The sequence below is a fragment of the Lissotriton vulgaris genome, chromosome 5 (genome assembly GCF_964263255.1).
Source record: "Lissotriton vulgaris chromosome 5, aLisVul1.2, whole genome shotgun sequence".
NCBI lineage: Eukaryota > Metazoa > Chordata > Amphibia > Caudata > Salamandridae > Lissotriton > Lissotriton vulgaris.
In genome coordinates, this window is record NC_141693.1 from 483,874,854 (window position 1) to 483,902,231 (window position 27,378).

The following is a 27,378-nucleotide window of genomic DNA, read 5'->3' on the forward strand; positions in this document are numbered from 1 at the left end:
AAAGGCCGGCAGTCCGATCTGAGTATATGGAGAGCAGTGCTGTGACTTCTTGTGTCAAGCTCTATGTAAAGGGGTGAACGCTAAAAGGAGCAGGCACAGGCATAGACATGATAAGCGAAAAAGACATGGGCTACAGTTTCCTTTGAGTGATTGCATGCAACACACAATCAGACGAGACCCATTTAAAAGTAAAAGATTTCAGCTGTAAGGTGCCTGGTTGAAACTGGAACCATTGGGGGTGATTATGATGGCGGACAGACTTAAGCTCGTCCGCCATCTTCCCAGGAATTGGGACCACCCACCCATATGGCGGCGGTCCCGCACATTCAATTACAATGTGACTGCCACTGTGGAGGTCGCATTGTGAATGTTTACCATTGCAGCGGGTGCTGCTAGCTGCAGCACCCACCGTAATGGCAAAAATGCATGTTCTGTATTTCCCTGCACTACATTGCAGGCACTGGTGCAGGGAACTGTAGGGGGTACCATAGGTGCCCCCCCTAAAGTTGTGCACAATTCTCCAGTTGTGCACAATTCCCATGCCCTTGCACACGGGGGTGCCCGCAAAGTACATCCCTGCCAGCCTTTGAATGGCGGTTGAACCGCCATACACAGGCTGGCGGGAATGCAGCATCCTAATGTGGCAGATGAATGAATGAATGAAAAAGCATTTGTAAAGCGCCTAGTTACCCGTGAGCATCCCAGCGCTACCTGTGGCACTACTTAAGCTTTGACCAGATCAAGGGGAAAGAAAAGTTTTCAGTTGTTTTCTAATGTTCAAATAATTAGGTTCAAGCTGTATGTGATCTGGCAGGTGGTTTCAAAGCTTAGCTGTGTCATATGAAAACAGATGGCCTCCAGTTCGTGATCTCCTGATCTTCGGGACTACGATTAGGCCTTTTTTGTCAGATCTCAATGCCCTCCTAGTTCGGTAGGGCTGAATCATAGAATGAATCATTGGCGGGCCCTTCCCAGTGAGAGCTTTATGTGCAATACACAACGCCTTGAAATGAATTCTTTCTTGAATTGGTAGCCAGTGAAGAGTGGCAAGAGCAGGTTTCGCTGAGAGGCATATTGCAATGTTCAATAGAAGGCGAGCTGCAAAATTCTGTACAGTTTGCAGTCTTTTAGTTGAGGCCTGAGGGGCTCCTAAATAGAGGGCATTAGCATAGTCCAGCCATGATAGGATTTAAACCTGAACTAGTAGCCTTCTAGCAGCAAAAGGAAGCTGGGAAGGATCCCTCTGATCATTCTTAGGAGGCCATAGCAGCTAACTACGACTTTCCGAGCTTGTTCCTTAAGATTGAGATTACAGTCAAGCCCGACACCCAGGCTCCTAATTAATTTTTTGGGCAGGAGTTAAGCCCAGACAGCTGGGCCACAGGGGTTCTATATTTGATGGAACAGAGTGACCCAGGAGCATAAGCTCAGTCTTTGCTCCATTATGTTTTGAGAATGAGTTATCCATCCATCTGGATACCTTCTCGAGACATGAGGCCAGGCCAGGACCAGAATTGTCCTGCTGATTAAGGGAGACAACTAGCTGGGTGTCATCGGCAAACATGACCATCTGTACCCCAGCTGAACATACAGTTCCTGTCAGGGAGCTCATATAGATATTAAACATAGTTGGACTAAGGGAGGATCCTGGGGGTACACCGCATGTCTGGGGTATTTGCTTCAAGGTGAATTCTTCGAAGACTATAAAAACTCGATTTTTCAAGAAAGATTTTAGCCATTTTAATGCTATTCCAGTTACTCCCTAAGTCTTTGGATCATCAATTGGTGATTCACTGTATCGTAGGCTGCGCTGAGGTCTAATAAAATCTTGGCAGCCAGCCTCCTGTCGTGTTCTAATCTAGGACCCCGATCAATACTGTGACCTTATGCCCCTATACGGATATAGTCCATTCATACCCCTATAATGGCATAAACGATCAGAGCCATATTTTCAGCCATATTTCTGAAACTCGCCACTGCAGCTCATTACAGCAGATGACACAGCAGAAGCCACTATCTTAGATTCCTAGATTACACTCCGAGTTCTTCAACAAGATAAAACCCAGCAACCTGGGAAAGCCCCGCTTGCTATGTTTTGATTAGTAATAGAACTCTAATGAGCACTGAAAGAACGATCACTTCCTAGTGACATCCTTATTGACGTCTTATGTCCAAAAACTTACGTCAAACAAGGCACCTTTCAGGTATAAATATTACCAACGTTGCCTTAAGCAAACGCGACGTCGATAACGATGGTGTGGTGAATACAGGAGCAGAACAGCTGTCCCTTGCAGAGCCCAGCAGATGCAAGCAGCCCACGGACGCTGCCCCTCCTCCTCCTTGACGCGCTGAGAGAGACGCTGTCTTTTCTCTTGCCGAGAAAATCCAGCTCCGGCGTTTCCAGCCTACTCTTGCGAGTGACTGGGATATCGAGTCCTGAAAGGAGATACAAGACCTCCAACATTCTATTCCAGAGGTATGGTGTTGACTAAACCCTTAGAGAGAATTCTTGAAGCAAATCCTTGGCAAAACCAACTTAACTAAACTGCTACTCACTTACTCCCTTCCAAGTATTAGGCTTGGGTCAGGTACACTGGGGTAGGCGTAGTTAGAAGCACCAGTTGAGTACGTTAGCCTAATGTATATATGAATGTATATATTTTATTCATTTTAACCATTGTATGGCTAAGAAACCATATCAATGCTTTTACAGTATTATTTCGCAATCCTCCTTTTACTGTACGCACTTTTTATAATAACAAGTCTTACAATTGTGGCGATTCATTTCTCTTGCATGAGAAGAAAGACTGTTCAATAAATAATACCTTTTATTGAAAACCCTGTCTCTCTATTCTCTACATCTTGGTGAAAGTAATCTGTACAACTGACTGAGTAAAATAACTGTCTATTGTTTCACACGACTCTAGAGATTGACTCTTATTCTAAGGAGCAAAGTTGTCATGTTTATGCGGTTGTTGGAAAACTAAATCCCTTCTTGTCTGAGCCAGGGGAGCTGATCACTCCCTATTCAGTCAAGAAAGTTTCCAGTGACCTCTGAGCTAGTTGATACAAACCCAATTAAGTTTAGCATAGTCAGTAGAGACCTGGAAGACCGCACTTCTACGTCTACACTGCTGTTTATGTTATTCCAATGCGCAGGGCCTATAGGGAAAAAAGGAACTACACTACATGGCGCCCAACGTTTGGTAAGGCGATAAAACTAACGCAAGACGTTAGAGTAACTCAGTCGTGCATTTTTCACACAGACCCTTTCTACCGTAAATACTCCAATAGACGTCTGGAGTGGGTGAAAGGTTAAAATCCGCCCGAACTTAGTAGGAAGAGATTCCTATGTAAAGCTCTGGTTTATTCAACGTTGAAGGATACAGTGTTCCAAAATATTGTGCACCTAATCTTTGTCTCCTTGAAACCTGATCTGCAACAAAAGGCCTTCCTGACAGTAAAATGCCAGGAGAAGGCGGGAACAACGGAACCACTGGAGCCGCAGTAAATGCGACTCAGCAGGGTCCCGGTGAAATTACTGAACCGGGTGCAATAATCATCCCGGTCAACATAAGAAAAACTATAACGTTAAAACTTATAGAAAATGGACTGACGACACAAGGTGGCACAGTCGTCTTTGTGATAGAGGCACACGAATATCGGCAGACAGAGGTATTCTATTCATGGATAAAATTTCCAGTGGCAGACACTGCAACAAATGAGTTCCACTATTACAAAATAGGGGAACCACCGGATGAGTACGCTCCTTTTGAGCCAAAGAAATAGGGATAACTTGAAGAAGCCTGATAGATATCAAAGTATTGATACACGTCCCTCTCGATCTTTTTCGCAGAAATCGGAAAGAAGAGGACGGTCAGACCCAGGAGAGCACACCAAGTCCAAAGACAAGGAAGCTGCTCAAAGTAAAAAATCTCAATTTCCAAGAAAGAAGGTAGCCAGTATTAGAGTAATCGAACATGCCAAGAATACTGAGGACACAGCTGAAAAACGGGGAGTGGGCACAGACAATGTTAGACAGTGCAGCAGAAATCACCATAGCTCGCAAGATCCTGATGAGTCATCTGTAGACAGTGGACACGAATTAATACATTCAAGTAGAAACTGCTGACACCAGAGTTAGCGAGCCTCATAAGATATATGAAATAACACTGCGTATAGAGGGAGATAAGACTAGGAAAATAAGGGGTCTATTTTGGGATAAACTCTCAAAAGGCTATGACATCCTCTTAGCTGAAAAAGACTGGCCCCCAGAGTTTGTCAGGAAGTGCCCTCGTGGCGAAGAAATGATTATGCCTGCCTTCTCGAATCACATTCCGATTCACACTAAATATATATATGCGAGAAAATGGGCAGGCACCAGCATTATATAAAAATCATGTATGATGGTATGAGGACTCTCCTCCTCACAAAATCCAGTTAAAAAGTCAACCGACTGCACAAAAGCAGTATCCAATTAAGCAAGAAGCTAAAAGACAAGTCAGGGAGATTTTAGATCAACTTGAATACCAGGGGGTGATCAAAACATGCGCCTCTCAAATGAACAATCCTTTGTTTCCTGTCTTCAAACCGGACGATTCATATCGTCTAGTCTTGGACTACAGACACCTTAACTCGTGTTGTAAAACATTTGCAGTACAAAATTCGCATAGTGCTGCACTAATGAATAACATAGTTTGTAAAAAATATAAAACGACATTAGACATATCAAATGGTTTCTTTTGTCAAAATATTGCACCAGAAAGCAGATACTTGACCGCTTTCTCAGTAATGGGGTCACAGAAAAATTTCTGTAGGCTCCCACAGGGATTCAAGACCAGCCCAGGACTATTCTCAGCCAGAGTAACAGAGTTACTACAAATATATGATGATGAGGCATTATCTTATGTTGATGACATCTATCTAACAGACGACGACTTGGAGACTCACTTGAAAAGGGTGAACACCATAATACTTGGGTTCGCAGCAGAGGGTTACAAATTCAACTTTAAAAAGTCTCGAATTGCCCATCTGACAGTATTGTTTTTAGGATACAAATTATCAAGTGAAGGAAAAAGCCTAGCGGACAACTTCTTAGAGAAGTGCGCTGTACTCCAAGCACCAAAAACGCTGAAGAACTTACAATCGATTCTAGGTTTCCTGAATTTCGGAAGCACTTACATTCTAAATTATGCGGAGAGGGTTAAACCTCTCTATGAACTAATTAAACCAATCAACTGGACTCAAAAACACACAGAAATTTTGAGATCACTGCAAACAGACATGTTAGCAAAAACAAACTTAGATACACGTGACAATACACGCAATCTTGTAATCAAAGTCATCCCAGGAAGATGCGGATTCACGTACCTAACCTCTAATGAGGGAGAAACGGTACCAATAGCTTACAAATCACACTTGTACACACAAGCAGAAAAAACATTCAGTCCCACAGAAAATACTGTGAAAGCAGTAGAAACTGCATTAGCGAATGAACGAGAACTAGCACATGGCAAAAGGATCAATGTACTCACAGCGGAATCCGCCTTCGAGGCGCTATTCAGCCCAGTAAACCTGCCTACAGTGTCACTGGATCCGAAATGGATACAGTGTGTAAATTCTCTTGGGGCGGAAGATGTAAAATACTATTTCGCCCCGCACATGAAAAAACGGAATGATTTAACTTATGAACAAGAATATCCTCTGCCAATCGAAATTCTGCCTCTCCAACAATACTCTTGTATAATCTATACAGACAGATTTGTACAGCACTACAATGTAGAAAACAAATCGTATGATGCAGCCTGCGCGATTGTTAAAGGTCGCTGGCTGTGCGGTAAATTCAGACCGAAAATAACAAAAACTGAATCAGTGAGAAACTGTTCGGCTCAGCGAGCTGAAATCAGATCTTTAAAGATGGTGCTTGAAAATGCAGAACGTGAATTCCCGACACTAATCGTGTGCGATTCGCATTTTTGCGTCAACTCTTACAATAACAAGTTGCAGAGCTGGGTTAAAAATGATTACAAAGATTACACAGGTGCCACAATCAAGCATAAAATGCTTTAGAAACAGGTAGTTCTTTTACAAAAAGAACTACAAAAGACTCACGTGATACACACTCTGAGTCATCAACGTGATGGCGTTCACGTTGCAAGGAATTCATTGGCTATTACAGCCACAGCGGAAGCAACTAAACCGGCTTCCTTAGCCACAAAAAAGCGTTCAGAAAAATACATAGACGGGGAAACCATACTGGCAGTAAAAACGTCCTTAAAAAGCGACTGTGCAGCACTACCCGTGAACTATCCACTCAATTATGCATACGTAATTGATGCAAACTCCGTTCCTTTTGCTTGAATCCCTGGAGTGGGGGATAGGGTAATTCCAAACACGAACCGGAGAAAGATATTAATAGCTGACGCACACATGGGTGAAGGTCCAAGGCACAAACAGATGAAGTAATCTCTGACTGAATTACAAGCGGAGTACTGGTGGCCAGGGATGAGCCTGCACCACTATAAATATGTAAAGAACTGTCTGGACTGCGACAGAGATCGCAGCAGCGAGTCAAGCGCAGTAATGCCATGGCCTGGTATGTAGGAAGCGTAATGCTGCCTATATGCAAACCCGCGTGCTATTAGTCATTTAAGACTAAAATTCACTTAAAAAATGTGGCCCCAGCGCTCGGCTGACGCCAAAACTGTTATAACAGATCTGCGAGTCTATATCGGCACATACGCAATTGCCATGTTCCATTCTGACCAGGGTCCTGCTTTCAGCTCTCGAGCTTATAAGGAGGCCATGGCCAGTATGGGCGTTGGGTTGCGATACTCTTGTCCATCACACCCCGAAGGGAACAGTGTAGTGGAAAGAAAAAAACGGGACATAAAGCAATCTATAACAGCGAAGGTATTAGGTTCGGGTGATGGGTGGGTCAAACATTTAATAAGTGTCCAGCTTAGTCTAAACAATTTGCCAAGAAATTCTCTAAAAGGTTTCAGCCCGTACGAACTATTGTTCGGAACTAGAATGCACATTCAGGACTTAGATCGTCAGGTATCAGTGGCAGAAGATAAGAATAAAGACTTTGACATCAAAGATCGTTTGGCTGTTTTACAGGACTTGAATGAAACAAGAAAATCCTTAAGCAACATTAATTTAAAGCAACAGCAAACTACCACTGAAGAGGCACCACCAGCCCCAGCAAGACCTGTCTGGATTCCAAAGATTGGGGATCTAGTCAGAGAAAAAATAGCGGTGAAGAAGGAATTTGGGCCTTCTTACAGAAAAGCAGTACCTGTCTTGGCAATCAACGGAACAAGATCAGTAGTACTACCGCCTCTTGCTGGTAAAAAGGAGAACAGAGTTGTATCAATCGACCTGGTAAAACCACAAGCATGTGGTCTATAATCAACAGTAGGCCCAGTGGACTCCCAAGAAATAACAGAATACCCAAATTTGCAACAATTCAAGAGGTTCAAACTGAAAGACTAATCACATTTGATAAACCTGCAGTGCACAGAGAGGGACTACGCAATAATGCCATGGAACTCGTGCCTCTTGAAACACAGATTGAATCAGTTCGTCAAGAAACACCAGTCTACAATGATGTGGCATCAGAATGTGCTACCGAAAGACAAATTGAGAAAACAATTCCAACAATTGACAGAACTGCCTCTGGCTTCTTCATCAATTTCGATAACTTTTCTGAAGATCTAAGCAACCCTGAAGTAACGCCAGAAACAAAGACTTTTAAAGAAAAAGCAACAGAACTCTTTCATCAACTCAAGGAAATTTACCTTATTTCTCCATGGTTAGAGTACTGGTTTGGTCTAGGTGTAATTTTTCTCCTGCTTTGGCTCATCATGGTACTTTGTTTGGGAAAATTCATTGAGGGAAAATACAGTTCAATGGACACAGCAAGTCAGAACATCAACTTAGTCCTAAAACCACACAAATCATCCCACGTGAAGAAAAGAGAACTATCGACAGTAAATGTCACAGCCATTCCAATACCCGGCGGGGTAGTATGGGACAAAACTGACTATGAAGTATATGGTCCGGTTGAAATCCTTAAATATCCTCACCAGTTCAAGGTTTCATTAAGTGACTTTGTAAAACCAAGTACATTTTCTGATGATTGGGATTTTGAAAGTATAAATAATATGATGTCTGATTTAGTGTTGTCAGCAAGATTTACAGAACATGATTATTTACAAGGTTCGTCTAATTATGAACAAATGTATTGCTTCTCTTATTACGGAGACCATTACTTACATAAATCTGCACAACCTAGAAATGTTTTTAAATATAACTAATGGGAACATTGTGCTACTCCACCTAAAAGCAGTTCTAAAACATTCTATGAGAAATTTCAGTACTTCTCAGGGTTTAACACAAGTGATGCAGAAACGTTTTATTATAAACTGTTAGATAAAACAGGATTGAAATCAATGTTGACAAATACTAAATTGTTATATTCAGAAGCATTTTATGAAAAAATGATGACATTTGGTTTTGATTTTTGGAAAAATAACATTGAAACAAAAACCATCTGGGGTACAAAAGAATGGCAGGTACAAGGCATAGAAGCATTATTTCGAGCCTGCGTGATCCCAGAACAAATAATGTTCTTAAATGACACAATTCACCAAACAACCTGTCTTGGCCTAGCTAAGATTAAAGACCTTAACAAACCGTCTATTCCAAAGCCGATACCTGATAATACAACAACAGAAGTTGAAATAGACGTATCTCAAATTTTACATCTAAACAGAACACATCCTGATTGGAAAAAGTGGTTAATCTGGCCTATTGACACAAATAACTGTCAAGATAGATTCCTGAACAAAACACAGGGGTTAACAATGACCAGACCAGACCCTAGATACTCCCAGAGACAACATCCAGGGAAAGTAACAACATACAGTGTAGGGAAACTGTGCCTTGAATGGCTAGAATCATCCACACTGGCAGAAATTAAGCAACACTTATCTTTACTTAAAGATGGTGCTGATTTGCGCGATTTTATTCTGGGACCTCGCAAACAGCGTCAAAAAGTTTCATAGCGACCAGTATATATGCGGCTTACAACGAGGCTTGGAAAGTAACACAAATTGAAACAGCTGAAAAAATACGAAAAATTGATCGTATTAATTTGGAAAAATCACTTTCTGTTGTGGACAATGGGTTAATGACTCTGTCCTCCAGAATATATTCACTGGACAGTATTGTATCATCTGCCATAGATATAATAGACAAAGACTTGCTAATGTTACAGCATGGCCAGTCACAATTGCGTTCTATTGTACAGTTAGGCTGGACGCTGCAAAATCTTCGTTCAGGCTATGTGCCATGGCGTTTAATCAACACAACGTCATTGTTTTCCATCTTTAACCTTACTGATAAACAAATCAGCTTGGCACAGAAAGGAGCAGACTATACAATCCTGAGCATCGAAAAACTTGAGAGATTACCATTGACAATGTCAGAAAGTCCTGTCATTGAATGGATAATACACAGGATTATCACAATTCCGATAACAACTTTCCGATTTAAAAATTGCCTTGAATACATGCCGATTGGCCAGTATGAACGTTTGGGTAAAGGGTACATTAAGTCAGCATGGGAATTACCATATACACACACATGCTATAGTGACAGCAACAAAAATGTATTTCTTAGTGGTGAAAACTGCAAACATTCACTAAGCGGTATACTTTTGTGCCAAGGTATTAATTTACACGGGGCCTGTGAAGGAAATTCAAATAACCTTTCATGCCACCAACATGTCACACCTGTAACGCAGATAGAGCCTTTCTTTAAGCAACTCTCGAACGGGAGTTACATTCTAATAACGGATCACAGCTGTTGTGGCCTAATGCCAGGGAAAGCATATCTCGTACAAGTAACTTCCATGGTCAAATGCTGTATGCAAGCATTGTTTCCAAACGGCCCTGGAGACTCCGAGACTCCCATATGGCCTCGTTTGAATGTCTCTTCTATACGAATTGATACTCTAAGCAGAATGAAGTCTGTGCTTTTGCAGACAACAGTGCCCATCACGTCATCAAAAGAGACGTATGATCTCCAAGTTGCAAGGACAGCTTCGGAGATACATGACCTTTTATCCACAAATTGCCCCGTGCATTTCACAGAAATGCTTAGCCAAATTCTAAATATGTCCAGTGCCATAGGCATCCCAGGCGTATTTAAGACCATTTTTTCGGGACTGTTAACATCATTCAAAGCAATCCTAGGAATTATTCCTAATTTTGTCCATTCAGTCTTTGGCGGCATACCCCTGATTTTGGGACTTGTAGCAGGCATTTTATTTTTGACCCTCCTGCTCCGATATGGCAAGCCAAAACACAGACATGACTTCAGCAAGGATGGAAGAAACGATCCTAGCAGTACGCTACTGGGACCGAATAACTAGAGTCCTTGGATTGGCCAGGCTGAGAGATCTGAACATGACCTGGTTTCTTTCATTCAGACCTATATGGCAGACCTGCATCTTACCTGTGCTTCGATGTATGCTATGCGGAGATGAATGCGTGTTAGACATGTGTCTTGCACTTCCATCAGCAGTACCAATGGATATCGATACTTTGCTAAGTCCTGTAACGGCTCACGCACTGTGTTGTCCCAAGCGGCTACCAATCCTGATGACGGCATTCGTTGAGACTCTTGTTCTACGACTAGGTGGTGACAGTGGAGCAAGAAATAAAAGCAACATCACCCAGGTACGACCTTCTGTGAGCATTGCTGATCCAGACACCGATGATAGCAATCATTCTCACACCTGCCAAGTTACAGCATTATCGAACTTGGTCGAACTGTCACCTGATTTTGTAGACCAATTCTTTGAGTGCCTGTCTGATATGATGTTCTCCCCTGAACCGAAACAATAATTTTTAAAAAGCATTCCGACACACAGCGTTCCCATGAACTCGGCCTTCAGTTTTGAACAACAAAAACTACTGAAAAGCGTTGGAAGTCTATTCCCCCGTTCACCATGAAAAGTTTTTTTTTTTGGTTCGAACATTTTTCAAAATATTTACCTTTTTTCTGGCACAAATTCTTTGCTTAAAGTAGAACTATTCATAAAGAACAGAACTTCTATTTTTAGGTAAATCTAGAGACAAAATAACTTTACCTCAGCCTCTAGCACACGTTACAGCAATTGCATTTCTATGTGATGAAATTATCTCGCCCTTCTTTTCTGTATAAAGAGATATTTCATGTGTAATTTTTTTCGCAAGATCGTTCACTGATTACATATGGTATAATTTTGAATGATTTCTATGCTTAAAGACGTACAGTACCTATATTTCCATGTATTTCAAATACGCCATTTCAAATGCGAATATGTATTTTGGGGTGGTAATGTTACACATGCATCTTATTGCTTTAGTTTTTAGTAATTTGATGGACATAAATTTGTGGAGTGGGTGTTGTGTTCTAATCTAGGACCCCGATCAATACTGTGACCTTATGCCCCTATACGGATATAATCCATTCATACCCCTATAATGGCATAAACGATCAGAGCCATATTTTCAGCCATATTTCTGAAACTCGCCTCTGCAGCTCATTACAGCAGATGACACAGCAGAAGCCACTATCTTAGATTCCTAGATTACACTCCGAGTTCTTCAGCAAGATAAAACCCAGCAAACTGGGAAAGCCCCGCTTGCTATGTTTTGATTAGTAATAGAACTCTAATGAGCACTGAAAGGACGATCACTTCCTAGTGACATCCTTATTGACGTCTTATGTCCAAAAACGTACGTCAAACAAGGCACCTTTCAGGTATAAATATTACCAACGTTGCATTGAGCAAACGCGACGTCGATAACGATGGTGTGGTGAATACAGGAGCAGAACAGCTGTCCCTTGCAGAGCCCAGCAGATGCAAGCAGCCCACGGACGCTGCCCCTCCTCCTCCTTGATGCGCTGAGAGAGACGCTGTCTTTTCTCTTGCCGAGAAAATCCAGCTCCGGCGTTTCCAGCCTACTCTTGCGAGTGACTGGGATATCGAGTCCTGAAAGGAGATACAAGACCTCCAACATTCTATTCCAGAGGTATGGTGTTGACTAAACCCTTAGAGAGAATTCTTGAATCAAATCCTTGGCAAAACCAACTTAACTAAACTGCTACTCACTTACTCCCTTCCAAGTATTAGGCTTAGGTCAGGTACACTGGGGTAGGCATAGTTAGAAGCACCGGTTGAGTACGTTAGCCTAATGTATATATGAATGTATATATTTTATTCATTTTAACCATTGTATGGCAAAGAAACCATATCAATGCTTTTACAGTATTATTTCGCAATCCTCCTTTTACTGTACGCACTTTTTATAATAACAAGTCTTACAATTGTGGCAATTCATTTCTCTTGCATCAGAAGAAAGACTGTTCAATAAATAATACCTTTTATTGAAAACGCCCGTCTCTCTATTCTCTGCATCTTGGTGAAAGTAATCTGCACAACTGACGGAGTAAAATAACTGTCTATTGTTTCACACGACTCTAGAGATTGACTCTTATTCTAAGGAGCAAAGTTGTCATGTTTATGCGGTTGTTGGAAAACTGAATCCCTTCTTGTCTGAGCCAGGGGAGGTGATCACTCCCTATTCAGTCAAGAAAGTTTCCAGTGACCTCTGAGCTAGTTGGTACAAACCCAATTAAGTTTAGCATAGTCAGTAGAGACCTGGAAGACCGCACTTCTACGTCTACACTGCTGTTTATGTTATTCCAATGCGCAGGGCCTATAGGGAAAATAGGAACTACACTACACTCCGTCATCAAGAATTTTCCTCGCTCCTTCTACTACGGCTAGGAGAGTGGTCTCCGTGCCCTATTGGGCTCTAAATCCTGTCTGCATGGGATGAAAGTGCCTGATAGGCACCGCCACCATTCTAGGTATGCTGGCTGGGTCTGACGGCAATCGTAATGATTACCTGTTTCGGACGTGCGGTGGGGGCGAGCATTCCAGCCGCCAGCACACCGCCCACCATCCTTTTCTGACAGGCAAAGAATGGCCCACGATGGTGGTGAACCCGCCACCGGCATGGTGCCAGTGGTGGGTTCACCGCCATCATAAACAGGCCCATCGTTTTTTGTCTAGTGGCACTGTAATGGATTCTCAGAACTGTTCATATGCAAAGAACGATTCAAAATCAAGAAAATCACTTGTCAAAGAGGTGCTTGCAACTCTGGGAACTTCATCAAACACTGTTCTTGCCCAATAACGTTTTTTCAGGGATTCCTTGGAAGGGAGGACAGCTTCAGAAGTGTTTTCCCACAGGTCACCCAACCCTATGGAGCTAAATATCCACTGGATGTTATAAAGCCAATTTATTTTGTGGAAACTGTCAGATCTAATTACATTCTGAAGAGCAGCAGTGTAATGGGCTAACTCGGGAGTAGACCATAGATGCCTCCAGAACAGCAAAAGGTGCATTCTACATTTTCATTATTCCCTTTTTACACTCATATCCATTGTCAGATGATATGAGGGGGTGCTTTGTAGTAGATGGGGAATATTTCTCAGGACTTTATTCTCTGTTCTGATAAGCTCATCAATGTTTGCAAAGCCCAACAATTCACCCCAAATATGGCAGATCTCAGTGCTCTTTTCATGTAAATCTGGAAGGCTGGAGCTATTACTTAAGGTGGCCCAGCGCTCTTTTGAAATGGCCCCAATATTTCATTATGCTGTACAACCACCTTGCAAACATGAGGCTTCCAAGACACAGTGTCCGCCAGTGACCCCCAAGTATGCAAAAGATTCCACCCTCTCCAAAGGCACACCATCAAATACCAATCTCCCTTAATATGATTTGTGCAGATGAAAAAGCATCAGTTTTGTGTTTGAGGATTTGATTTCTAAACCCCTGGAGAAACAGAACTCCTCAAAGTGGTTCAGAAGCTTTTGGAAATTAACAAGGTATCATCAGTACACAATAAAAAAGGGGTTTTCGTGATAGCCAGTGATGGAGCATATGTGTGGGGCAAAGTTAAACCTGATACTATATCATTTGAAAACAAGGAAAACAGGGTGGGAGCAGCACACCGCCCTGCTGTACACCTCTGGATACTGGGATCCTCTGTCATCTCACTCTGCGTACCCCAGTGAATATCAGCATAGTTCATATCAAGTAAGTGGACTATGATAGACAGAATGTCGTGGGACATACCCATATCCCTGAGGACTTTCCATAATTTGTGGCGAGAGACTAGATCGAAAGCTGATTTCATATCGACAAAAGCAGCGTAGAGGTTACCCTTGCTGATTACAACTGTTTTTCAGTAAATTAGTAAAAAATAAAAAATAACGTGAACAATAGTGGCCACCCTTGTCCGCAACCAGGCCTGGAAAGGGCTTAGCATGCTATTTATGTCTACCCATTAATGAATATTAACTAATACACATTGACTAAAAATCTTTTGGATATGATCTATAATAACAATTGGCTTGTAGTCCCAAGGCTTGGATCAATCACCCTTTTTATAGATTGGGAACACTATAACCAGCCTCCAGGAGTCTGGTATCGGGGCTCCCCTTGCAATAACATTAGCAAAAAAGAGGATGTAGTTAGACCAAGCTTCAGTGTCATGAAGGAAGATATCTACTATCTGGGATACCATCCGGGCTAGCAGCACTGATTTCAAACAGAGGCTCAGCGCTATTTGGAAAAAAGGGAGCCTCTGCAGTATCCTTAGCTGTACTTGGGGTGCCATCACAATAAAGGTTCTTTATGTGATCAAAGCAGTTACGTGGAGAAACATGATTATATTGTTCCAGGGTGGCATTGATACAAGTGCCCAAAAGTTTGTAAAATCTTTGGCTGGGGAGGCCTTTTTAAGGTCCTGCCACCTCTGCTCATCCCAAGCCCTTTTAGCAATGCCCAGATATGCTTGTACAGTTTTCTACAAATATGAATTTGCGCAACATCTTTCGCCTTAATGGCCTGTACCAGCGGGCTTTTAAGTCTCCAACATTTTCCATTGTACCAGTTGTTAGACTTGTGAACTATACTTTTAGAGCTTCTGGTAGGGATTGTAAATTAAGCTAAAATATGGTCAAAGTTGCTGTGTAGGGTGTACCTGTTGTTAGATTTCTGAACTACACTATTTGAATTTCTGGTAGGGATTGTAAATTAAGTTAAAATATGGTCAAAGTTGCTGTGTAGGGTACCAAGGGTCTTATTACCCTCTTCTGTTGAGGCTTCATGTTGAATCACATCTAGCAAGCTGTGCAGCTCCTAATCTATAGCAGGCAAAATCTCCGAATGGGTGACTATTTGCCACCTTTCCAGGTGATGCACATTACATGTAGGTTCAAGATCTTGTGTAATATCTGAGGGACAGTGACCAGAATTGTCACTGATATAGAGGGGTAGCAAGGATATAGAGGGATAGAGGAATGTGGTTGCTCTCAACCCTATGCATGATGATCATATCTTTGACTGATGACCACAGTGTCCAGTTGACCAGAATGTTATTATATATGTTTTTTATAATTAGGTTTATTACAGGTAATCGCACCGCTAAGATCTGATTTCGTCCAGCCATTAGGTGTTCTAACCCCAAGTGAGCAACAGGATGTGGGAGCACAGGGCTGACCTCTCAGGCAAGTTTCGCCCCTTGCATTCTGGGAAATGCAGTCTCTTGTTGCTCGCTCTGATATTTTCAAGTGTTTTGCCAAGGTTGGTGCAGATAGTGCTGATCTCTAGACATATGTTTCTGGTTTATTAACCGTCATCAGTAGAGAATACAGTCTTGTATTTTGGGGTTTGCTGAGTAGTCTGCCAAACATTATATTAGGTCCAGTACCTCTCACTGGCACGCAGGTGCTTCATCCACGAGCTTGTCAGCTCAATGACTCACAGGAGTACTTTAAATAGACAACAGGATGTGGGTGCACACCGCTGACCTCTCAGGCAAGGTTCGCCCCTGGCATTCTGGGAAATGCAGTCTCTTGCAGCTCGCTCCGATATTTTCTAGTGTTTCGCCAAGGTTGACACAGATAGTGCTGATCTCTAGACACGTGTTTCTGGTTTATTAACCGTCATCAGTAGAGAATACAGTCTTGTATTTTGGGGTTTGCTGAGTAGGCTGCCAAACATTATATCAGGTCCGGTACCTCTCACTGGCACGCAGGTGCTTCATCCATGAGCTTGTCAGCTCAATGACTCACGGGAGTACTTTAAATAGACAACATGATGTGGGAGCACACCGCTGACCTCTCAGGCAAGGTTCGCCCCTGGCATTCTGGGAAATTCAGTCTCTTGTAGCTCGCTGAGATATTTTCTAGTGTTTTGCCAAGGTTGGCACAGATAGTGCTAATCTCTAGACACATGTTTCTGCTTTATTAACCGTCATCAGTAGAGAATACAGTCTTGTATTTTGGCGTTTGCTGAATAGGCTGCCAAACATTATATCAGGTCTGGTACCTCTCACTGGCACACAGGTGCTTCATCCATGAGCTCGTCAGCTCAATGACTCATGGGAGTACTTTAAATAGACAGCAGGATGTGGGAGCACATCGCTGACCTCTCAGGCAAGGTTCACCCCTGGCATTCTGGGAAATGCAGTCTCTTGTAGGTCTCTCTGATATTTTAGAGTGTTTCGCCTTTCCACGAGCTGACAAGCTTGTGGAGAGGCACCTGCGCGCCTGGAGAGGTACTGTGACCTGAGAAGACTTTGGCAACCTGCTCAGCAACCCCAAATATTTTCATGCCTAATCTCTACTGATGACGGATAATAATCCAGAAACACGTGTTTAGAGATGGCTGGCATTGATCTCTACCAACCTGGTGAAACACTCGAAAGAACTTTTGTGCAAGTACACACGCTTGATGAACTGCATCCACCATAATGCTTAGGAGCGAACCCGCTGGGAGGTGAAGCAGTGTGATCCCACATTTGTTTCCTGTTTAAAAGGCTCCCTCGAGCCACATTGAGCTGACAAGCTCGTGGAGAGGCACCTGCGCGCCAGGAGAGGTACAGTGACCCAAGAAGACTTTGGCAGCCTGCTCAGCAACCCCAAATATTTTCATGCCTAATTTCTACTGATGACGGATAATAATCCAGAAACACGTATTTAGAGATGGCCATCATCGATCTGCACCAACCTGGTGAAACACTCGAAAGAACTTTTGTGCAAGTACACACGCTTGATGAACTGCATCCACCATAATGCTTAGGGGCAAACCCGCTGGGAGGTGAAGCAGTGTGATACCACATTTGTTTCCTGTTTAAAAGGCTCCCTCGAGCCGCATTGAGCTGACTAGCTCGTGGAGAGGCACCTGCGCGCCTGGAGAGGTACTGTGACCCAAGAAGACTTTGGCAGCCTGCTCAGCAACCCCAATCATTTTCATGCCTAATTTCTACTAATGACGGACAATAATCCAGAAACACGTGTTTAGAGATGGCCAGCATTGATCTGCACCAACCTGGTGAAACACTCAAAATAACTTTTGTGCAAGTACACACGCTTAATGAACTGCAACCACCATAATGCTTAGGGACGAACCTGCTGGGAGGTGAAGCAATGTGATCCCACATTTGTTTCCTGTTTAAAAGGCTCCCTCGAGCCGCATTGAGCTGACGAGCGCCTGGAGAGGCACCTGCGCGCCTGGAGAGGTACTGTGACCCGAGAAGACTTTGGCAGCCTGCTCAGCAACCCCAAATATTTTCATGTCTAATCTCTACTGATGACGGATAATAATCCAGATACACGTTTTTAGAGAAGGCCAGCATTGATCTGCACCAACCTGGTGAAACACTCAAAATAACTTTTGTGCAAGTACACACGCTTGATGAATTGCATCCGCCATAATGCTTAGGGGCGAACCCGCTGGTAGGTGAAGCAATGTGATCCCACATTTGTTTCCTGTTTAAAAGGCTCCCTCGAGCTGCATTGAGCTGACGAGCGCCTGGAGAGGCACCTGCGCGCCTGGAGAGGTACTGTGACCCGAGAAGACTTTGGCAGCCTGCTCAGCAACCCCAAATATTTTCATCCCTAATCTCTACTCATGACGGTTAATATTCATAGGGATGTGATATGCGCAAGGGAAGATTTTATTATAGATGTGAGACATGGTAGCGTATCATCTTGCCTTTTCCCACTATATATCCATATTATTTGTGACCCGTGTCTGGTTTTTAATTGAAAACAGTCAGGAGTTGACTGGGGGGCATTGATACATAAACAATTAGTTTCATACAATGCTATTTAAATACAATTTGTGCCTGTCGGTACTAATAGGAGCCAGGGGTTGAAGAACCATCAATGTATATAAATGCTTGCTGTGGGATATTGCTCCCATTATACGATAATGTATGGCATTGTATCGTATAGTTGGCTTTGATCTGTATTTTATATACTTTCCTTTTTAGTAATGACAATCCACGCTTGTGGAAGTACCCTCCAAGTGGGTTCCCTCTAAAAATACCAAACTGAGGCAAGAGGTAAATAAGGATTGAGACAGATAGACTGTCCTGAGGAAGACTGACGTGACCCATTTAAGAGAGGGCACCTTAATACGGTCGAAACATGTTGACCATCTAAGTCTAAGGAGAAGTGTTTTTAGGATCTTGACCTCCTGCCTAAACACTTTTCATCCTTCACACTTTTTTATCCTGACCGTGGAACCTATGAATAAAGGGCTAACAGGTATCCATGAGCCAGTTTTAACCAGCACTACCTAACTGCACTTTTTGTCTATCACTCACCCAGTCCTGAAGGGCAACACTTATTGTTGTGATCACTGTCTCTCTCATTTGTGTTTATCTCTGTTGTTCTTGTGTTTTGTTCTCCCCCCTCCCTATGCTCCGCCCCCTGCGTGGCTACGCTGGGGCGTTTTGTAAGCAGACCCGATGAAGAAGCATGTCACACACATTTGGTTGTGAGTGAGGGCAGTTTTTCAAAAGAATCTACTTTTTCCACAGCCTTTGTCTTCGTCTGTATTGGGTTTATTTCTACCCACCCCTCTATGTGTTTTCTGAAGAAGGCACTCCCAAGCCAAAACGTGCGTAAACAAATTGAGAACTTGTCCAACATCTAGCCACTACATTTTACTTAGAACAATTGATTGCATGTCTATTTGTTTTTGTGGTTTATGTTTGAATTGTAATATAATGAACTATGTCACTATTGTCTGTATTTTGATTTTTTGTAATTATGTACGTCCCACAAATTTTGATCTATACAGCTTTTACCATGAATTTATACTAATACAAAATGGAAATAGTTTAATAAAAGTTTAGCACACTGTAGTCTTTAAACATATCAATGAGCCTGTTGCAGGTCGCTCCATGACCAGTTATTTGCCTAGGTTTTTGTCTCAAACCAGTTACACTTACATGTTTCACGAGTGCGTCAAACAATTTATGAATAATCTCCTTTCTCCATGCTCATGGGTTGGGTCTAATTGCTTTTACCAGTTGACTCTATGAACGTTAATGTATAGGAGTCATGCTAGTAGGTGAGGACACTGCCCTTTACTATGTTTACTGGTGAGAGCAGGTGCTGGCATTGGAATGAACATACATGGGTAGCTTCAGAATATGAACTGTATAATGGTATGGTCACAAGTGGTGCTCAGCCCACAGATTATTTTCCTGGGTGTAGCTCAGACTGTAGCTTGCTACTGCTTATTCTAGGAACAGATCAGAGCCACAGAGACCATACAGAAGAATCAAGATGGTCCCTCAAGACAAAGGAAACCATGGGACATCAGAGAGGAGAAAGGTACAGAAACATGAGTAAACCCAAGTTCCGTAACCCACTGACAGGATCCATTACTGCAGTGGTCCACATTATGTCCAACTTTCTAAGTGGGTGCAGGGTGGTGGATGTAGGAAGATTAGAGAGTGGACAGGCACTAAAACATAAGCACAAGTACTTCACCGACAAAATCCGTTCCTGCAGCAGCCCACACTATGTCCAGCTTTTCGAGTGGGTGCAGCGTGCAGACAGTGAGCACACAAACTACAAACAGCAGTAGTACTGGAAGGCTCACACAAGTAGAAATATTTACTTACTCTTCACATTCAATGTGGAACAGCCATACATCACTTCAAAAAAGATGATCCACAGCAAGTTTGATCTGTTTGATTCATGGGGCAAGCTTCCTGCTCAACCACACATCTCCCTGTATCTTTCTTCTCATGGGTGGCAGCGTGCAGCACCTGGCAGTAAAGTAGTTCGAGGGCAACAGACCCTGCAAACAGCTGCTTTTAGTTGATACTTAACTCCTCTCTCTTACCACTACATGGTCACCGTGTGGTTGATGGTGGGATAATGGTGTACAACAGTGCCGCACATTTACTGCTGTATAGGTTTAGAGCAGTCCAAGCTTTTGTCACTGAGCAATGGTGTGTTTGGTACAGTCGCTTTCAGCCATTATGTGAAAAAATGATCATTCATATTTTGAATCAGTGGCATATTTCCCTTTTAACAGAATTGGAGAAATGAATTGCTCATTAGGTGTATCAGTCTGCCTATATAGTGCTTCATTGCACTGCAGGAGCTGAGAATGTCAGTGCACTGCACTATTTGAGATAGCCAAGGGCCTCTTTGTGGCTGTCCGCCTTCCATCTAAACCTCTAGTGGCATACTGCCCTCTGTGTATCTCCAAGTGTAGATTGAGGCTTTCCTGTAGGCTTGCTGATGGCCCACTGTGGACACAGTGTAGGAGGTCAATGCACTGACAAGCTCCAGAATCTGATTCCAACTTGCAGTGGGTCATCAGGTTTGGATCTATCACTACTGATTCCAGGAGCGGCCCATGCAGGTGAGAGCGTTGGGGTGGTGGGCCGGTGGGCCGGTGGGCGACGGAGTCGATGACGAGGGAAAATAAAATGTAAAAAAAGAAAACCACTTACCTTGCGCTCACCGCGTCACTGACTCGGCGATCGCAAGGTAAGTGGTTATCTTTTTCTTAAACTTTATTTTCCCTCGTCATCGACTGTCGACTTTACCCCCCACCCTACCAAGCTGGCTGGCCCAGAACAACTGTTCAGACGCTCTGAGAACCAGAATGTTGGTTGCCTTCCTCCAAACCTTGTGAAATAAAGTGAATGTAAGCACAGTCTTTTTAAATCCACAAACCTGTACCAGTTGGAGTACAGGAAGTTATACATTATCGCAAAAACAGCCGAATTCCATATCTTCTGCCTCATCTTATCTTTACTAACTTCAGTTGACTTTAATGTGTTTTTACCCTGCAATTGCATCAGTATCCTCCCACCCCACCACCGGCCAGGGAGGACCTGGCCTGGCAGTTCGGTCTGGACTGTTCCCATGGGGCACAGGGTCAAGAATTATTTGCATATGGCTGTGTCCAAACTGGGGTGGCATAGTGGGAAAAAGAACAATGGATTCAACCCAGATCTTTTGACTGGGGGAGAATGTTTGCATTGTCAGCATTCCGTACATCATTTGTTTGCTGTAGCATTGAAATCCAGGCAAAATAGTATTGCTGCTTATATGAAAAGCATTTTCAGTATGCAAATATTCTGCTCATGCTACGTTTTCACTCACTGATGTACTCTCCGCTTTTACCGATCCTTTCTGTCCCAAAATGAAACATACTGCAGCCCAAAGAGGACATACATGCCCTTATGAAATATGTACTTTCATTATACATTAAGTGCACACTTGGGTCCTCAACACTTGGTAACTATTGAGATTGTTAAATCTGTATTTCTCTGTTGATAAAACCCCTCATCAATCGCTATCACAAATGGGCATTTGAGAATTGCATTACAAATCTGCCAAACGTGGGCAATAAATACCTGCCGGTTAATAGGATGCAATGGATGAAGACCAGAAGAAGGGCAGAGATTATCCCAGCAGTTTCTCTTGTGAATTATTGAACCAAAGCACCGAGTAACTAAAGTGTACTGCTGATGGAAGCAGCAAAGGAGCGCTTTTATCCCTTTTACATGGACGATGATTTTAAATGAGAGTTACACTTTGAACCTGCAGCTTTATTTTTCAGTTGAAATCTGGAAATATGCATCAAGGGAACTGATTTTGGACAGAGGAGGAGGTGACTGTAATCATACCTCACACACCAAACTGTTATGTGTACAGTACATCATAATTTAAATGACCTTATTATAATAAATGTGTATGTTGCAAACCACTCTGCTGGTCCCAGGGCAAAGGCGGCACTATGCTTTAACATAAATTATATACCGCTTAATAGCACCTTCTTACAGCTAGAGATAGCTTTTATATCTACCAGAACTTTAGTTCAAAGAAACGATACCCTTTGGCATGTCAATTAGGTCTGTCTTTAATGTGCTAATGCTTGTAAACTCAAGCATCCACAAATGCACACAGAGCATGTTTGCATATCTCTGTGCAATCTTCCTCTGTGTGTGCCTCCTATGTAATTGTAACTGGGTTTATATAGAGCTTACTACCCCTGAAAAGGCGCCAAATGTGTTTTTTATTCCCCAAGCTTGCTTTCTTTATTTCATGTTACAAGTTGATGGTGATGGCACGTTGAGGCACAAACTTGCGAAGTAAAACAAGCATTGGCAAAGCCAATAGGTTTTGCCTCTGTGAAATCTATTAGTGTTGTTAATGTTTTTTTTACATGCTACATAGCAGTGCTAGCTGGTCTGCAGCAGGTTTTAACGTTTTTTTTTTAAAAAGGACTGTGACATGCTCAATGCTGTCGGTTTCAAATCTGTTTAAAAAAAAAAACTTTAAGCCATATGTAGTAACCTATATTGTAATTATCTTGTTACTTTCTCCCGAGCTCCTTAGCCAGTTTGAATGTGCTGCATGAAATGTTGCTGTGATGATGATAGATGGAATGTTTGAGTGCCTGGGAACTGAAGTGTGACAAATGGAGCTGAGCAGGAGGCAGACTGCTCCTGGTGGGGCTGCTTCACATGAACTTCACAACTTGTAACCAAGACTTAATAAATCAACTGAAACTACATCTTGTCTACTGGACTTCATTACTACACCATGTTGAACAGTTACCAGCCCCTCTATGCAACATGTCAAAACCAATAGATTTCGGAGAGGCGAAACCTATTGACTTTGCCAGTGCTTGTTGGCTTTAGGCACTGGGAGATTAAATGATTTGCTTGTAATCACAAAATGCTAAGCTGAGGACGATGCTAACAATGTTAAAAGCAGGGTCGGGTAGGAGGGGATATGTGGACAGCAATGGGAGTCAGCGGGGGAAGACAGCGACGGGCAGGAGGTGGTCATGGGGGGAGGGGCAACCCACAACAAATGCGGGCATGCACTTAGAGATTCAGTAATTAGCCTGTAATTTTAAGATGTTCTGACACTGAGGCTGGACGATACTTATAATAAAATGCAATAAGAAGCAAATTATTTTAAAAAAAGTACCTCTACACGCACACGAGGGGCAGCAACGGGGAAGGAGGGTGAGCATGTGAAGGAGCAGCGACAACAAGCTGTGAGGAGAGAACTCGGCCTGAAGATGCACTCTTATTGAGTGTTCGATAAGAAATGTTTTTAAAAAAAGTACCTTCAGAGTGCGAAGTCAGTGGAAGGACACTGGCCAGTAGCCAGTGGCTAGTGAACAAAAGCTGTTATTTGGCCACGCTCCACTCCATGGCATGGACAGATAAGCAGAGAAGGAAGTAACGAAATGACGATGACGTGCTGATCCATCAGAAACATGTGAATTAGAGCAACATTGAAATGCACGAAAGACAAGTTCAGGTAAGAATTGGGCGGGTTCCAAGCCCCTTATAACTTTTTTTTAATGCAAGAGATTTTGCAAGCACAGCGCAAGCGAAACCTATAAAGATGGTACTCAGGCAACTAAGTGCACAGACACTGGCAGACTGCACACAGACACAGCACACATTATCTGCATTTGTGTATGCATTTGTTTGTATAATCATGACTGGCAAATCTAGCGAAATTTCCAATTCTTGCTTTAATACCTGCAGCTTTACTGGCAAGAGTTTGAAATGAAGTGCAGGCACTCAAAGTTATTTTACATATCTGTAGTAACATCAGATAAGGGCAACAAGAATATTAACATCTTGTTTTTTTATGTTTTATGTTAATGCGCTTTAACTGTTTCTAAGCTCTTCAAATAACGGGTATTATTACTATCCAGATTAATAGCACTCAATTTGTGGCTCTCAAAAAGGATTGAAGGCAGAGCTAACCCTTAATGGGAACATAAAAATAGGGGGAGAGCATTAGAATTTAAAATTATGCAAATATACTGGCAATAGAAACAAGGTTGAGGAGGGACAGATCATTTAAGCTGGTAACATGAATAGTCTGTCCCTGTTCAATTTCGTTTCCAGGGGCCCAACGTGCCACACAAATTGCCAGTTATGTCTTGGGTCAGGAAAAAAATCATCAATGGATTTTTTCGTGATTAATGTAGAAAGGTGTGTATTTATTCTTTGAGTGTCTGCCCATATCATCAACCTTGATTCTAGACACATTTCATTGTAAGACTCAGAAGGGCTCCATCAATCGAAAATAACTTTGCTATTCCTTCCTGCTTTCTGCAAACTTGTACTTGCTTTTCTCGCGAGATAAAACTTATTGTTACTCTTTCTTTTAAAGAATTAAATAATTCAGTTGTATCATAAGTACCAGAGGAAATTAACTATGTGGCCTTACACTTTAGCAATACGAATTAGCCTTACAAAGGTATCAATTCTGCAAGATCCAAGACCACACGTTGCTTTTTGCTCCATATGAGAGCATTGCGCTGTACTTTTCCTCTGGCTATGACAGTACCCCCTACTGTGTTATGGGGCACACCGATAAAGTCTGACAACCGTTCGAACCCAGGATGGCAACAGAAGTTCGAAAACAGCAGGGGACGCATTAAAATCCAAGCACCGCCCTGGCCTGTGCCAACCCCCCAAATGCGTTCACAGGGCACACAAAAGTTTGTAAAAGTATTTTCACAGGAAAACAATGCAGACAACTGCTGTCTCTTCTTAGCAAGAGTGCTGCCTTTGTAAGCAGGGTGCTAGCAGAAGTAAAACTTTTTAATTGAAGGGCAGAGGGTGTCCCTGCCTTCCCTGGAGACCCCTTACTCCCACCTCACCCAATTTGGAAGACCGCAAGGCCGCCTGCAGAGGAACAGAGTCAGCCGTCACTGTTGTGTTTTCCGCGCCAATCATCACCAGAGAAAAGTCGTGGCCAGAATGAAAGGCTCTGAACGGTCCTTGCTTTAAGTAATGCGCCTTTTATCCCACCGAGGAAAGAAACACAGAAGTAAGTGCTGGTGACACTTAGCATTCCCCAGTGGACTTCGTGGGCAGTCACCCTTAGAAGAACTAGGTGTTGAAACACCGCAGAACACCCCTCACATATTCATCATCCCTTGGATCAAACCACTGATGTACTATGTACAGTATTGATTGCTTGGCTGGAATAATTGATGTTCTGCAGGTGACCCTGCAGCTCACGCGCTTTGAATTCCGTGTGTTGTTTTCAAAAATGTGTTTTCTATCGAGTGAGAGCCGAGAAATCAATGTGTCCTGTCAGCAGTCTCTCATGCTCTTTGTGCAAACCCCGGCAACGTACGACGAAGCACATCTCAGTGCATCGGCCTTCTGAGGACCGTACTAAAAATATGCATTATGTAAAAAGCCCTAAAGCATTTACACCCTCTTAGTGCCTTATTAATATGCTGAAGCTACCGTATAACAAAAGGCAGCTACTACGTTCAATGTTGCTTATCATCTTGTCTGTTTCAATGTAGTATTACATGATATGAAACATAAAATGTATCCCAAGTGTTTAATTTGTAAAAGTGCTTAATTTGTTAAAGAATGGGGAAAGGATGTGACGTAACTGCCAGAGCAGCTGGATTTGGAATTGGGGAAGGTTGAGGTCTCAGCGTCTGCTCAACTTTCTGGGCAAATCACTTAATCTTCCGGCACCTAAAGTACAAAATTAATGTGTCCTTGTGTAATGTGGTACTTATGCAAAGCCCTCTAATACCTCCGGATCGAGTTTGCGCTATATAAAACTACAACAACAACAAAAAACTACAACAACAACAACTGCAAAAAAAAAAGAATACATGCCAAGGCTCGAGGTTTTGTTCAGAAGTTCTTGGCTTGGTTGGTCTTGATTCCACCTCATGCAAAGTGGGACAGTTTTCCTTTTCCCGAGCACCTCTAGGGCAGGAAGGTTGGTCTTGATTCCACCTCATGCAAAGTGGGACAGTTTTCCTTTTCCTGAGCACCTCTAGGGCAGGAAGGTTGGTCTTGATTCCACCTCATGCAAAGTGGGACAGTTTTCCTTTTCCTGAGCACCTCTAGGGCAGGAAGGTAATCCTTCGAAACCGAAGCACCAGTTACTACTAAAGCTCTCTGACTTGCCATATGGCTCTTCGTTGAGTGTTGGCTTTCAGCGGGTAGCGCAGTTGAACATCTAAGAATTAAGGGCATATTTATGAAAATAGTGATGCAGGGCAGTGCAGCCCTTACTCACTGGGAAATGGCAGGATGCGCCATATTTAAGTAGTACTGCTCATTCCAGTCCTTTCCCTCTGTCCTGGCATCATTTTGTCAGCCTAGTGCTAATGCAGGCAGCCTTACACCATTTTGCAAGGGTGCCTCTGTTGTAGGCAGGATTGTTTTTGTGTAGGAAAGGGCAGCTTCCTGTGAGAAAACAATCCATAGAGGCAGTTTCCTCTTTCTATGTGTGCTGCAAATTGCAGCACACATAGCAAGAGGAACAAGCATCGCAATTCAATAGTTCTCGCACGTTTTAAGAGTTAAAGCTATTGGGGTTGTAATGGAAATGATTTTTATTTATGCGACGGGCGGGACGGCACATAGGGCGCCTAAGCTGAAAAAGCACCGCCATGAGTCGGAAGAAGCAGCAACCTTGGAGGGGTGGTGGGTGTGGGCGTGCACTGTTGTGGAAGGCGTAATGTTGTCTGCACAATTCAGAAGATGAAGTAATTTCTTAAGTCAGTCTCTCCATTTGGACATCACCACCATTTAAAGGCTCATGATAAGGTGTCACTTAAAGTGTCAAACCTATAGCATTGAAACGTCACACCTAGAGACACAGCAGCAATCACACATAAGTAACTGAACACTTTGCAACTTGCAACTCGAGCAGAAGATCATTGGTAAATTGTTTAGGCTCAGCGCGAGAGCAACTATTTTACTTTGCAGTGATGTATGTGTTTATAAGTAGAGAAGCTGCAGTTGGTATTGATTTGTGTTTTACAGTGGTTTGAACCGGAGTGGGCTGTGTTGGGCTGTGGCCCTGCAGGAGGAAGCTGGAGCAAGACCCCAGAGGGAGGCCAAGCATGCTGGACAAACAACAGTCACTCAATTATAAAACAATTGGCTAAG